This window comes from Melanostigma gelatinosum (genome assembly GCF_949748355.1).
Source record: "Melanostigma gelatinosum genome assembly, chromosome: 22".
Lineage (NCBI taxonomy): Eukaryota > Metazoa > Chordata > Actinopteri > Perciformes > Zoarcidae > Melanostigma > Melanostigma gelatinosum.
Window position 1 is genome coordinate 15,699,560 of NC_136655.1, and position 13,960 is coordinate 15,713,519.

Sequence of the window (13,960 nt, forward strand, 5' to 3'; positions counted from 1 at the left end):
ATTCCGGGAGAGCAACAGTGGAGATGTTGCATTTTGCCTCACCAACATGATCCCAACAGGCAGAATTGGTTTGGAGCAGGCTGCTCGAAGACCTCTCTTTGTTTTCATTCTTCAAACAACCACGGAGCGTGACTTCAGGAATGCCTGAAGGAGAGACTGTGTACAGCTGCCCCCAACTTTATATGTTATCGTGGCCCTTTTTCACCCAGCCTTTAAGTGTGGCTGTTCAGAACAGCGACCAACACTTTTGCCTTGCGTCATGGTGCAACCCGCCCCTCCCCAGTCTACCGTGGCTTTAACGTTATGGAGGGTAATGCTAGTAATACCATCGCTATTGGGGAAGGATTTGTGGAAACTTTAATGGACAACTATCCATACCGGCCTCCCCCCAAAAAAACATAAATATCGCTCTTTTGCTAAAGCTGCTTATAACGAGTCATATTTATTGTTAAGCAGCCAGTGGCCATTGTAGTTATGATGGGAGCAACGGATGGACGAATCAGCGTCCTGTGCAATGGCGGCTGGTCAACAGAGGGCAATGGGGCATGGCCCCACCTTGAGCCACACAAAAAAAGAAAAAAAAAGAAAAAATTATTAATAATCATAAATTATACAAATTGTCAATATTTGTGTTTTTGAACTATGGAATGTACCCAGTAATGTGTGTAAAATATGATATCTGCGCAAAATATATGCTTTTCCTGCTCGTCCTCTCCGCCTGTGTGCTCGTCTGCTCGTGCTCTCTGTCTGTGTGCACGACTCAGGGGGGCAAAATCGTTTTTGCCCAAAAGAGGCGGGTCTATGAAGCAGTTTAGCCAATTGCTGATTGAACATATAAATGAGTGACATACAATTTAGCCAATCAGCGCTCTCAAATAGATTCAGCTTGGGGCCAGAACGATCAGGCCCCCCTCGCTGCGCGTTCTCGTCAGGAGAAGTCTCTACAGGCGAGCACTCCTCCTCCAAGACCCGTTTGAGAGGAGAACTTTGAGGAGATTCTGCAGCCAAAGAGCTGATATCAGATCAGCCTGACCTCACAATCAGACAGCAGACTAGCGGGAAAGGGAAGCAGTACATGCAAAGCTTCTGTACTAGCTGTACACCAGACAGGTTTGGCTAGCTGGATGACGTCATGCTAATAACTTATTTAGCTTTTTAAAACAACGGGGACGGATCCAGCACGGACAGTTACGGGAGTGAGGGATGAGGAGGTAAGGAAACATGAGAACACCAGGGTAGGGAGTGAGGATGAGGAGGTAAGGAAACATGAGAACACCAGGGTAGGGAGTGAGGGATGAGGAGGTAAGGAAACATGAGAACACCAGGGTAGGGAGTGAGGATGAGGAGGTAAGGAAACATGAGAACACCAGGGTAGGGAGTGAGGGATGAGGAGGTAAGGAAACATGAGAACACCAGGGTAGGGAGTGAGGATGAGGAGGTAAGGAAACATGAGAACACCAGGGTAGGGAGTGAGGATGAGGAGGTAAGGAAACATGAGAACACCAGGGTAGGGAGTGAGGATGAGGAGGTAAGGAAACATGAGAACACCAGGGTAGGGAGTGAGGGATGAGGAGGTAAGGAAACATGAGAACTCTGTTAAGCTACATATATTATTAGACAAAGTGAACATCTTTTCTTCTACAGAGTTGTCCTCAGTCTCATCTGCTTAACTTGGTCATGGAGGCATCAACATGTAATAGAGATGTTAAATTAACAGTGAAAACTCATCATAGCTTAATTTAACATCAGTATTCATAATTACACTTCATGTTTACTTCTCCTGATCTTTACCTCCTATAACAAGGTCCATCGGGGCATCTCAATAAATGAACATGTTATATTATATTATATAAGTGTTGTTTTCTGTTTTTTTTCATGTTGGAATAAATGTTAAATATTTAACTGCAAAGTTGCGTGTTTGATACTTACATTTTTTTTGCATTAAATCATACTGGGATGTTTGCTGAAATTGATAGGATGGCCCTACCTAGAACATTTTCCACCAGCCGCCACTGGTCCTATGAGGAGCTACTGGTAACTACAGCCGTGGTTTAGGTTTGTGAGACGCTTCAATAGCATCAGCTCTATCTGAACTAGAGATAATGTCTTCATGGAAAGAAGAGCAAAGAACCACACTGAAGGCTTTTCTCCATCGAAAATATATTTCCACTCTTCTCCTGACTGGCTTTGGCAAGAGTTTGATGGACAGATGGTTCATCCAATCACCTACCAAATACTTTTTGAAAGTGCCTGCCCTTTTCCAAACACTTTCCAATGACAATTGTTCAGGCGGGGTCAGGTTACATCAGGGTGGATGGATGGATCAAAATATCACAGGACTGTCACCCAGGAGTCCGCTGTTGATGTCCGTTATGAAACCAATGTTGACTTAACTTAACTGCACATACAAAACGGATGCTACGTAACTTACAAATGTAACCTAAGTTACATAAAAAGGTACTTATTTTACTCCAAATAGTTTTGTTTCAAGTTTTTGTTTCGACCAGTGATGCTTTGTCATCTGCATAGAAAAGCAACAGTTAAATGCAATGACTTTAGGTCAATAGGCATTATGGTAAATGTACACTTATTTAATAGCACTGATAAATATAGCACAAAAGAATAAATTACAGCACTTCACCATAAAATAGCACCCAGAATTCCAATTAAATAATCCTAACATTGCCAGAGTATGCAAATGTGTGTTTGTCAGTATTCTCTTTAAAGGAAAAACAGTGAGACAATGTGACTTAATTTCAGTACATCAACATGTTTATCTTGCTTGAAAGGCTCATTTTAATGCAAGTGGATCATTCTGAGTTAATCTGCGTTGTTTCACGGCGAACACATTTGTTTCTGCAAAATTGCTGCGATAAATGAAACTGCGTTTTGAGGAAGCAGAATCATCTCATTTGCTGGTTTTATGCCAGCACGAGAAGAGACAGCGAGACGATACGACTCTCCAGCGTGGACACTTTTTGCAGTGTCCGCGGCATTCCCGACTCCCCTGACTCTGTGGTCAAACACCGAACATAACCGCTCGCTGATGAACTGGCGAGACGGAAAGTAGAAAAGGGTGGGGAGCCGTGTGTGTGTGTGTGTGTGTGTGTGTGTGTAGAGGCAAGACTGGAGAGACTGAGGCGAGGAGGAACATACGGACAGAATCACTTTAATTCAGTTTTTCTCCTCGACAATGCCACGTGCCTTGGGGAGGGAAGGCATGTGTGAAATGGAGGGAAATGCCCCGTAGCGTGCCATAACACACAAGCTCACACACAAACACTGACACACACCCACGCACGACGAAGTCCTGCCCCTGGAGGCCATTTAACAGGTAATTTAAAGAGAAATCCCTCCAGGGAAACGACACAGTAAATGTCCTTTCGTCTGTTCTTCCTCCCTCCATAACTGTTTATTCAGCTACAGGGCTGTAGACTGGCAGACACTTAGCAGAAAAGAAGAGATGAAATTGAAGAAGAGTGGGGGAGAAAAAAAAGAATGGGGGCGCGTGAGAGGGTGGGAAAGTGACAAGTGTTAAAGTAGGCCAATTTTTTTTGTCTTCTTCTTTCCTCCACCAACCCCCTTAAGTACCCGTTTATTAATGTTCAGTGTTCGTAGGCTACTTTATTTGGGTGCTGTGGGAGTTTAAGTTCCACAGGGATGGAGGTGGGAGATGGAGGAATGGTGGGATGGAGGAGGTGAGGCGAGAAAGGAGAGGACAGCGCCCCCAGGGGGGGGGGGGGGGGGGGATTTGGGAGTCTCAAAGTGAATCTGATGTTAATTTAGTGTGGGCTCTGGTGAGGAGGCCCAGAAACGCATGAACTCCCAACTACGGCTCTCTGTCTCTTTACATCTTTAAAGGAGCACACCGGTGGTGCTGCATGTTCTGGCCCATTGACTACAAGCCGTGCATACATTACATTACTCCGACAGAATCCCATCTATCACACTGAGCATTTTAGGTGCTGTGTATTTTTCGGCTTCAAAAAAAGGTTCGGCAATGTGCCTAAGACAAACCGGCACATGATGCGGACCACATTCTCATCGAGAACTAAAAAAATGCTGGCTGCCAAGACTCAGTAGCACAAAGATACAACTAATGCAATCTCGTGGAACAGCGTATAAATAGCACGCCACTTTAAGGAACATTCCACGTGTCACAAACGTGCAACTCATACTCCACTTTACTGTCTATTTGAATCTAAATAGATCATAATTTACTAAATGAACATCATGCTTTATTGAAGAACACTTAAAACTAGAACTGGAGGAGTCTTCCCCTGCTGGTCAGTAGAGAGAATGCAAGTTTTAAGACACTTCCGCACTGGCTTTACTTAGCTTTACTTAGCTTAGATAAGCATTTTAAGCTTTTCACTTACAATTTCATGCACCGGGGTTAACGTGAAATGGTTGGGGTTCGGTTAAGGCAATAAAACACCTTAGTTAGAATTCGGAAAAACATAATATTTGGGCTTAAAATATGTATGTAATTAAAGGAAGTATGTACCTAAACAATGTAACATTACAATGAAAAAACATGTCACAAACTTCAAAATAATTCAACAACACTTTTGGTTTCAGACAAGACATGAACTCCTGCATCCTGTGTTAGATTTAGTTTGACCAAAACCACCACAAGTAGTCTTTCTCACATTTTATATCACGTCTCTTCACTTGATCTGAGCGTCGCTTGTTATTTTAAGTCCCAAGCCCTGAGCATAGCATATTCACGCTAAAACTCACTTCAGCCAGTTCAGAATAAATGGCGTTAAATGACACCAAAAGCAGGAACAGCGTTGTGTGTCGTTCATACGCCATTTGGCAAGACGAGGCAGCTATTGTTAAGCTAAAGCTACGTTTGCTCTACTGCGCCATCGAATTTAGCTTTATGAGCTGCCTTTTTGCGAGCTCTGAAGAGGGCAAACTGCTTGGTCAAAGCTCGGACGCTCTGAAGGAACCACGCTGTCCCCAAAAAGTCAATCCTGCATGTACTTCATTCTAATTTTCCCCAGGAAATGGAAGAACAGCAGCTTCCCAAGTCTGCACAATATAAATTCAAAGAGATGCCATGACTTTGGCATGACATTGCTCTGGGAATTTTATTTTTATTATATTGTGTGCCAGTACAGTAGCATTGTACCTAAATACTGCCCAATTACAGATAACTATGTCAACTAGAAAAGTGCACTCAGTAGAGAGCATATCTCCCCCAGGTATGTCTCCCTCTACCATGTACCATGCATGCAATACTTGGCTTCTTTCTTTACAGGGCTTGTACAAAGGCAATAAAGTAGTCCATGAATATAAGATACGAATTTGTAGATAAATACAATCCCTCAACGGCATTGTGGAGGTTGGTTTATGGCTTTTTGCCAGTTACACCTACTGTCTATGGGTTACACTCGTTGTCTTTTTGATTCTTCACAGTTGTTTGCACTCCCTCTGACAATTCGGAGAATAATGCAGAGGCTCGCGTTACGGCGTCAAGCGCGAGTATAGACAAAGCTTTGCAGTCAAGATGGCGACGAAGATAACAGAAACATGGATTCACTTCATCTTGTATCATGTTTAACTTTAGTGGATCGTCAAGATCAAGATATCAGGTGTGGAATTAATCTGCAGATGCTCCAGTTCAAAATGAGACTTTCTATGGATATAGCTATCTAGCTTTTGAGCCGAAATGTGGCCTGCAACAGACTGTGTAAGGCTTGTTCTAAGCATAGCTGACTGCAGGACATGCCTCAAGCTACTGAAGCAGTGGTTGATCACTTGCAGCCCGTTAAGAGGAGTCAGCAGTCAATGGCGGAACAAAACAGTCAAAAAAATAGGTCCTTGAGCATACTGTCCAGTCATAAATGAGCACAGAAAACATAAGGCTGATGAGTCCAGTAGACAGTTATTATTTGCACAACCACAAAAAGTTGCTTCTCAGGAACTTTTGATTTGAAGAACTTGAACAAATTGCCTATGCTTTTGTTTTGCTGGTGGGATTTGAGAGTTGGCAGCAAAACAGCAACATCTTCAATGCAAGAAATGGCCAGAATAGCACCGCGTCTGTATCCGCTTATTGTGTGTCTTTAGGACTTAACTCTCGGCTTTATAGTGGCCATTTCTCACATCTTGGAAATCAGACTGGTCTTGAAACCCCCCCCTCCCGCATTGCAAATGCATTACCACACGACGTCTGAGGAAAACAAAGGCCACTAAATGTTCACTCCAATGGATTTGCTACCTAAGTTTCTGCAAGTTGATTTTCATAGCTTCCGGAAATGAAGTGAAACCAACGGCTGCCTGGAAGGAAGGAAATAGGTCTAAAAGAACTGATAGAATGTCTTATAAAATGGTTGGCAGTAATGTAACCTAACACAATTTGTAGTTAATGGGCTAAAACATGCAACACCACCGGCAGAGCAGTTGGCTCAGTCACTCGCTCGTTCTTTCTCTCCATCATTCAAACTTCTCTTTCTCTGAAGTGTCCCCTTGTCAGAGGGACAACAAAGCAAACTCCGACCACTCAGCGCCGAGAAAGATGGTCAAATTACCTTCATGCCATATCCACCATCATTAGACTCATTATCATTAAAGGAAAAGCTTGGCGCACCACCGCTGTATTGTACCTCTCGTCTTCCACCTCTCTGCTCTCCTTTACGTTCACTGGGGGCCGTGAAAACAAGCAAGTTAATTAAAGTCGGCGAGAGTCCTTTCCATTTCTACGCTCATCAGTGAGGACAAGCCATCAAACGGAACACAGGTAGTCCATTTCTGTCAAATGAGAGAGTGGAGGGAGGAGGAAGACGAGATTGGGTTGTGAGGGGAGGGGGACAGAGAAGAGGAGGAGGCCTCTCTTCATCTCTTTAGTTTTTGATGAGCTTTCTTAATTGGGCCACTATAGAAGGAGAAGTGAATCCTCAATAATTAAAAAATCTAATTAAGGAGTCTTTTGCATCTCCGTCCTTAATTATTCCACGCGGAGCAGTGGGGAGCGATACATTTCTGCCGTTTTCATTTAAAGACGGAAAAAGGTTCTCTCCCGTCGCTCTGTGCAAATCCCCCGTCAACAAACATACTACTTTGTCTCTCTCATCCCTGTGTCTGTTTGTGTGTGTCTGTGAACAAGATGTCTGTCTTCCCTGCCTTACATTCCTCAGAGACCATCTTTAGAAACATTTAAAGAGATTTAACCCATTAGTACCAACCTATATAGACGATTTTCCTCATCTGCCCCCTGCCTGTCCTCCCTTGCTGTTTCTATCTGTCTCTTTCTTGACCCACTGACTCAAACTTCATGCCGAATTCAACAGTGAAAAGTACTCAAAGACAAGACGGTGATTGAAGACCAAGACTTATATCTTGACCCTAAAAAACGTCCCCTTAGGATTTGGATTCAAGTCTCTAACCTATTAGTTTCAAAGCTATTAGGGCTGCCCCCTAAAATTCAATTATTCGTAGCATCCGTCAAAGACCCTCGAGCCAAATAGTCTCCTGTCAAAGTTTTACACGTCTTCCGTCGCCTGGAAAATAGGCTAAATGCTTAAAGGATAAGGCTGGGGATAATCTACATATTTTTACACGAACAGACCCAAACCCAAACAGTGAATGTATCTACTAACAAGTATAGTTTGTGTATCAAAGCCTGATAAATCTTCTTCCTCTGAGCCGTAGAGCTCCATTGTGGTTAAAACACATCAATGTTGCACTGGGTGACATGTTCCTTCACCACCATGATCACACTGTATTTTATTTTAACTGAATCCCACATGCACAGTCCTGCTGCCACAAATACTAGAGAACTAAATGGGGGTTAATCCACTGCTGAAAGTAGTCCCAAAAAATTGCACCATTTCCTTGTAATGTTTGCTAAAAACTACAATGACCAGCTATTTGAGGAAATTACTGAGCCGTTTGATGCTATACATTTGTGAGCAATTGTTAAAGACTGATGTCTCTAGAAATTCTTGATTGTGGTGACGAAAGATAAAATAATTGGTGCTCTGATCATTTCTGCTATGAAGCACTGTTTTTGTGTTTTTGTGCTCTGGCCTCTGATAAGACTCTTGGATCTGTTACTCAAACTGGACTTCCTGGATCGAGAGTGAGGATACCCGATGGTTCGGGCAACTGTCAACAAATGATGTTCGGGTTTAGCTTAGTTGACATGGTGCTTCAAGATCTTTTTTGTTAAAATATAGTGTAAACAAATGAAAATGATGTACCTATACTGTCTCTGTTGGGCTAGACCAGACTGCTCAGTGCTGGGGTTTATTTACGTGAGCATATATAATGACTGTAACCATGGTGACAACAACAGCGTGACAGGGTAACACAAATTCAGAGCCTCTGCTTACATTGACTGTGTTTAAAATGGTTCAGACATAAAAAAAAACAGAATGCCTGTCGGACAAGGGTCGGGTTTGAACAGAAAAATGCAGTCCGAGCCACACTCGACCTGGATCGTATTTCAAGTAGCACTGTAACCTGGTACCTGTTTTCAGTTGGAACGCCCAAGAGTTATAATAAGTCCTAATAACAGGACTTATTTCTAGTCCTGTTATTAGGACTCCCACGGTCATGCAAGTCCGTTAAGTGAAACAAGTATGTGCATTACTTAACTGCCAGTACGTAGGCTAAGAAACTTGCATAACAAAACTATGTTAAATAAGTCAACATTGACTTGGTTTCGGGACACGAACATCTGTCGCCTGGGTGAAAGTTCTGTGTTTGTTTGACCCATCCAATCCCTGATCCTCTAATACTGATTTGGATGGGTTTAGATTGGAGTTAGCTGAAAGCCCGGCGCGTCTTATATGTTAAAATGTATTGCGGGGCGTCGCTATCAGACGCAGAGGGGCACTGACCAAGCTTCGGTGAGAATGTGTTGCCTGCAGAGGGACTTTGTGCCAGAATCGAATTTATTTTCTATGAAAATGGATGGATTGTCTGGAAAAAGTGAAAATGCCCATTCCAAATCCCAAAGACCAGAGTATTTACTTTACTAACATGATTATTATTATTATTGCTATTACTGCTAAATTTCTGTTTCAATCGACTAATCAATTGTGGAGTGTCTGGAGAAGTAAATGAATCTGCCTTGTGCTCGTGGAGGAGCAGATCCACGAACATGCAACGCTGCGTGTCCCGATCCTTGCAGCCCATTGTTAATAATGACTCAGCCGAGGTTGCCAGATTGGTCTCTGCTGCTGAGAATCTTAGTTGCTAAATTATGAGTATGGAGAGTAGTTCTGAGATCCTGAGCATCCAAGATATGTGCTACCAGCTGGTGAAACTATTATGTACTTTCTGTGTAAATATTTCATTTCAAATGTAGCTTTTTTTAAAGCACCATTCAGGCCAGTAATAGAAAGATGAAGCTTGATTTGATTAATGAATGAAAGATAACACCTCATAATTCGATGCGTTTGAAATGGTTCAAAAATGTTCTCTCATCTACATTGTTTATTTGTGCAAAAGATTTCTACCTGACATCCTCTAATCTTACAAGTTAACAAATCTGCAGCAGAGATTTTTTTTGCACTTTGCTCTAAAAAAGACGGAAATAATGACAAATACACTGGGATGGACTCTCACCACACTAGAATCATCATCTGTTCGAAGCGGAAGGACAATTTGCTTAAAGGCTCACTGAGAGAGCAAATGTGAGAGATTTCCTTTGGAGAAAGTTGACATCCCATAAAAATAGCAGCCTAAATATAGCTACAGAACATTTGTCATGTGTGGCGAAGCTCCTGTTGTTTATTGCTCTATAAACAACAATTCATCTGGACTGTATTTGTTTAGCAAATAAATCAATGTTTCTAAATTAGGTACATCTAATGGGGGCTTTTATTTATTTCACAAAATTTGCATCAGACTTGCAGGTGTGACGTTCTAAAATAATAAGCATGTGTAGGTTACCAAAGTCAAAATCTTCCAATGCATAGAGATTCTGATCTGTAAACGGCCCGTGGAGCCGGAAGGGTGGAGGGATCGAAGAGAAAAGAGACAGGAAGTGATGAAGACATCGACAGACGACAGGATGGAGAATGAGAAGAGACGACGGCCAGAGATGAAGAAACAACAAATCAGTATGTAGGAAATGGTGAAACAGAGGATAGATAGACAGACAAATAGTCACAGTGGGTAACGTATCCTCATACAACGGTTTGTATAATATTCTACGAAATATTCGTGCATTTTCCTACGAACGCCTGCAACTCGTCTCAACTCACGCTTGTCACATGCATATGATCATTTCAAAATATCCTCAACAGATCCTTTCGTATTCACGGGAAACAACTCAGTTAGGTTTAGGCAACTAAACCACATGGTTAGGTTGAGGAAGAGATCGTCGTTGGGGTTAATATAAGTGCCGTTACTGAAGTGTGCAAGTTACGTGAAAAAACATCAACGTTGATTTCTCGTTTCAGATGGCGAAAGAACTGTTGTCTTCTGGCTGAAGGATCGTCGTTTGTTGGACCGTCCACCTACCCATCCGCCCGCCCGCTGTGTGATTAAGCGGTCTTTATATGTCCTCACTCAAGATTACGTGGAGAACATAAGAAAGAAAAAGTAATTTCTAAAAAATGGATGATTTCAGACTTCCATAGAGAGGAAGATATTAGTGTATAGTGAGATCCCTGCCTGTCAAAAGGACAGAATGATCCCGGAGAATGATCTCTCATAACCCCGGATCTTTATTGGATACACTTCAGTCAGATTCCAGACTCACAGATGGACTAAAAAGCACTTAGATAATCAGGCTGGTCAGATAGTTCGACAGGCTACCCACCTCAGGGTGGTGGAGGTGATGGTGATATAATGGGTGTGTTGAGGGGAGGGGGTGGTGTGGTAATCCAAAAGCCATAAAGCAGCGCCAGCCTGGCATTGCCATGGCGACAAAGGCACCGGAACAGGCACCGTCCCGCTACTCCTGCCAGAGAGAGGAGGTGGCTGCTGTGTGTGTGTGTGTGTGTGTGTGTGTGTGCCATCCATCTACATGCAGAGCCCATCAAATGAGTGAGGAGGAGAGAGGAAGGAAAGGAACAAGGGTGAACAGATGAAGAGCGGTAAGGAGGGAGGAACTGATAGAGGAAGAGGAAAGGCAGGAGGAGGTTTACAGCGGATAGAGGGAAAGGAGAAGAAAGAAGGAAAGAATGGAAGGAAGATGGAGGAGGGATGAGGGGAACCAGACAGTGCAGAGGGGGGAGACACACGGAGCGTCCAGCTGGAGCCCCTCTGTGCTGTAGGAATACACCCCGAGGCTCACACACACACACACACACACACACACACACACCGGCATGCAGTCCAAGGCAAGTGAGAGCACACACTGGGACACACACTCACAAACCCACAGCACACACTGACACATTCAGACAGAGATATTCTTACGGAAACACACACACACAAACACACACACACACACACACACTCACACACACACTCGTCATCTCATGTCCCTATTATACCAGCCAGGGCCAGCCGGTGAATCTGAATAAAATCATCTCTCCCTTAATCTCCATCCCTCCCTCTGTCTGTCTGTCTGTCTTCTGTCTCTCTCTCTCCATCCATTATCACCTCTTCCTTCTTTCCTACATCTCTCCTCTGTCCACTCCCTCCCTCATTTCTCTTTTCCACTTCTATCTTCCTCTCGGTCCACCTGAGGCAACTCTCTGCAGTGGCTTAAACAATAAACTCAGGGGACCCTGCTATCACAGCAAACCAATTACCCAGAACTGGGGGCACACACAAACACACACACACACACACACACACACTCAAACATAGCCTGTCACCATAATACACACGCACACACAAAGAGGATCATGGACCACCACCTAACCACTTACACACACATACGATTGCCTGTCCATGAGGAGTTGCGGTAGAATAAAAGAAAGCAAGTCAAAGCTCAATAAAGAAGCAAATAAATTATTCATTTTCATGATTCAAAGATGTACAGATGAAGGTGAAAAGAGGACAGTAGGAGAGCAATGTCACGATAGCAACGTTTTAACTTTTGCACCAAGTCATGACCGGATTGAGCTGCTAAGGGAACCAGGGCAAAGAGTGAGCTGCTGGGCCACCCCAACCCCACCACTCACTGTGGAATGTGTACAGTTTATCTATGTTGGAATACTACCTCGCCTCACATACATATGCCATGTGGTTATTTGACTAAACACAAATGAATTTAAATATATGCAAAATATGAAAACAAAACTGAAATAATATACGTCTTAAAATATAATTTTGGAAGATGAAACAGTTTGTTTAACCCTCCACAATATCTTGACACATGATGAATAATAAGAACATGTGTTTGGATAATACCTATATTTTGACGCTATGTCATTATTGGCTCAGTGATTAATGGCTCAGTGAGCCAATAATGAATTACGTGAAGACATGCACACTGTTAATACCTAACATCTAGACCAGGGGTGTCAAACTCATTTTCACTCTGGGGCCACATCAGCATCACGGTCGCCCTCAAAGGGCCGGTTGTAAATGTAACCACTCCTAACATATTTAGTTTAGTTTCCCGGGATATCTGTGACTTCCACAACACGTACTAAGCAGAAATGGAGGTTATTTTTTCCATGGTTAATGGCGGACAGTTGAGCGTCTTTCAGGGCGATAAGCCCCGCCCCCTCTCCGACGCGTCCAGTGCGAATGAACACAAATAGCCCCCGGTGAGACCGGCGGCGCGAATGGCTCAACTCAAAGTTTTTTTATACTCAAACATCTCCGCTCGATGTGAACTTTGAATTGGAACAGTACTTGGGCTGAGACTGATGACGTTTCACAAGTCCACGAGTTTACAAGTGCAGAGAAGTACGCATGTTGAGAAAGGCACGATCACTTGTTGGAAATCCTCTTTATGGGTTGTTGCATCTCCTGTCCACCTGTTGTGATCGTTTTAATGTCGGCACACAGACAACATGCTATCTCATCACTTCGACTTTCTATCTCATAATTTCGACCATGGGGATATTTTTATTTTCACATCTAACTTTTAATTTTTGTAAAAAAAAAAAATAATAATAAAAATAATTTTTTTATTTATTTTTTTTTTTTTTGCTGGCGGATTCGCGGGCCACATAAAATGACGTGGCGGGCCGGATGCGGCCCGCGGGCCGGATGTTTGACACCCCTGATCTAGACTCCTCAGACAGCCTGATCTCCTAAAAACTCTGTTCTATTTCACCTAAAGTGCATTTTCGATTACGTCTCGCTAGGTTTAGCGACTTTTGGAGCTTGAGCCGCTAGCTACTTTCATTGGAAAGGAGTTGGCAAAACTGGGCTGGGTTTTCTGGTTGGATCGTTATTTAAATAAAGCGCACTTGTTGCTAGTTTCTCAACAATACCAACCCTGACTTTTACATAACTCAAGTTAAGTGAAAACATACTTATTTTACTCTTAAACCATGATATTTAACTAAGCATAACCAAGTAGTAATGTAACTGAGAATGCAGTTTCGTATGGGAACGTAATCTTTAGGGGAGACGGTTGCCCCAAAAAGGAAGCACCAAGCTTAGTAGAGCAGTGAGTGGGGAGTGGCGATAATGCTAGCCTCAAAAGTACAACACATGTGGTTATAGTTTTCCATGTATGGGATTTACATTAGGATACACCATTATCCTATTTCCCAGGTTCAAAGATGAATGCGTCTGTATGGCATTTCTGGTGTGTGCTCTGTGAGCATCGACTGATGCAGTGCTACCTTTGGAGGTCTTTCTCCTTTGGTAAATGTTTTCTGCAAACAAAAAAGGCAAAACAAAAAATGAAAAGCAAAATCACTTTCCCTTGTCTAAGCAGCAGCAAGCAAGCTATCCAGACATAGATTTTTCAGATTCATCAACAAAAACGTTTCATTGACTATTCCTCCCTTAAAAGACACTATCTGAGAGAAATTAAGGTCTGAGATGTTCGCTCTCTCGTGTGCAGTGCGATGGCAGG

At 42.9% G+C, this 13,960-nt stretch overlaps 1 protein-coding gene across 2 annotated transcripts in view; it reads right to left on the reverse strand.

Annotated features, from left to right (window-relative positions):
* mpped1 (metallophosphoesterase domain containing 1) overlaps nt 1–13,960 on the reverse strand; it is a 76,328-nt gene that overhangs the window by 33,204 nt on the left and 29,164 nt on the right. The window lies entirely within an intron of this gene.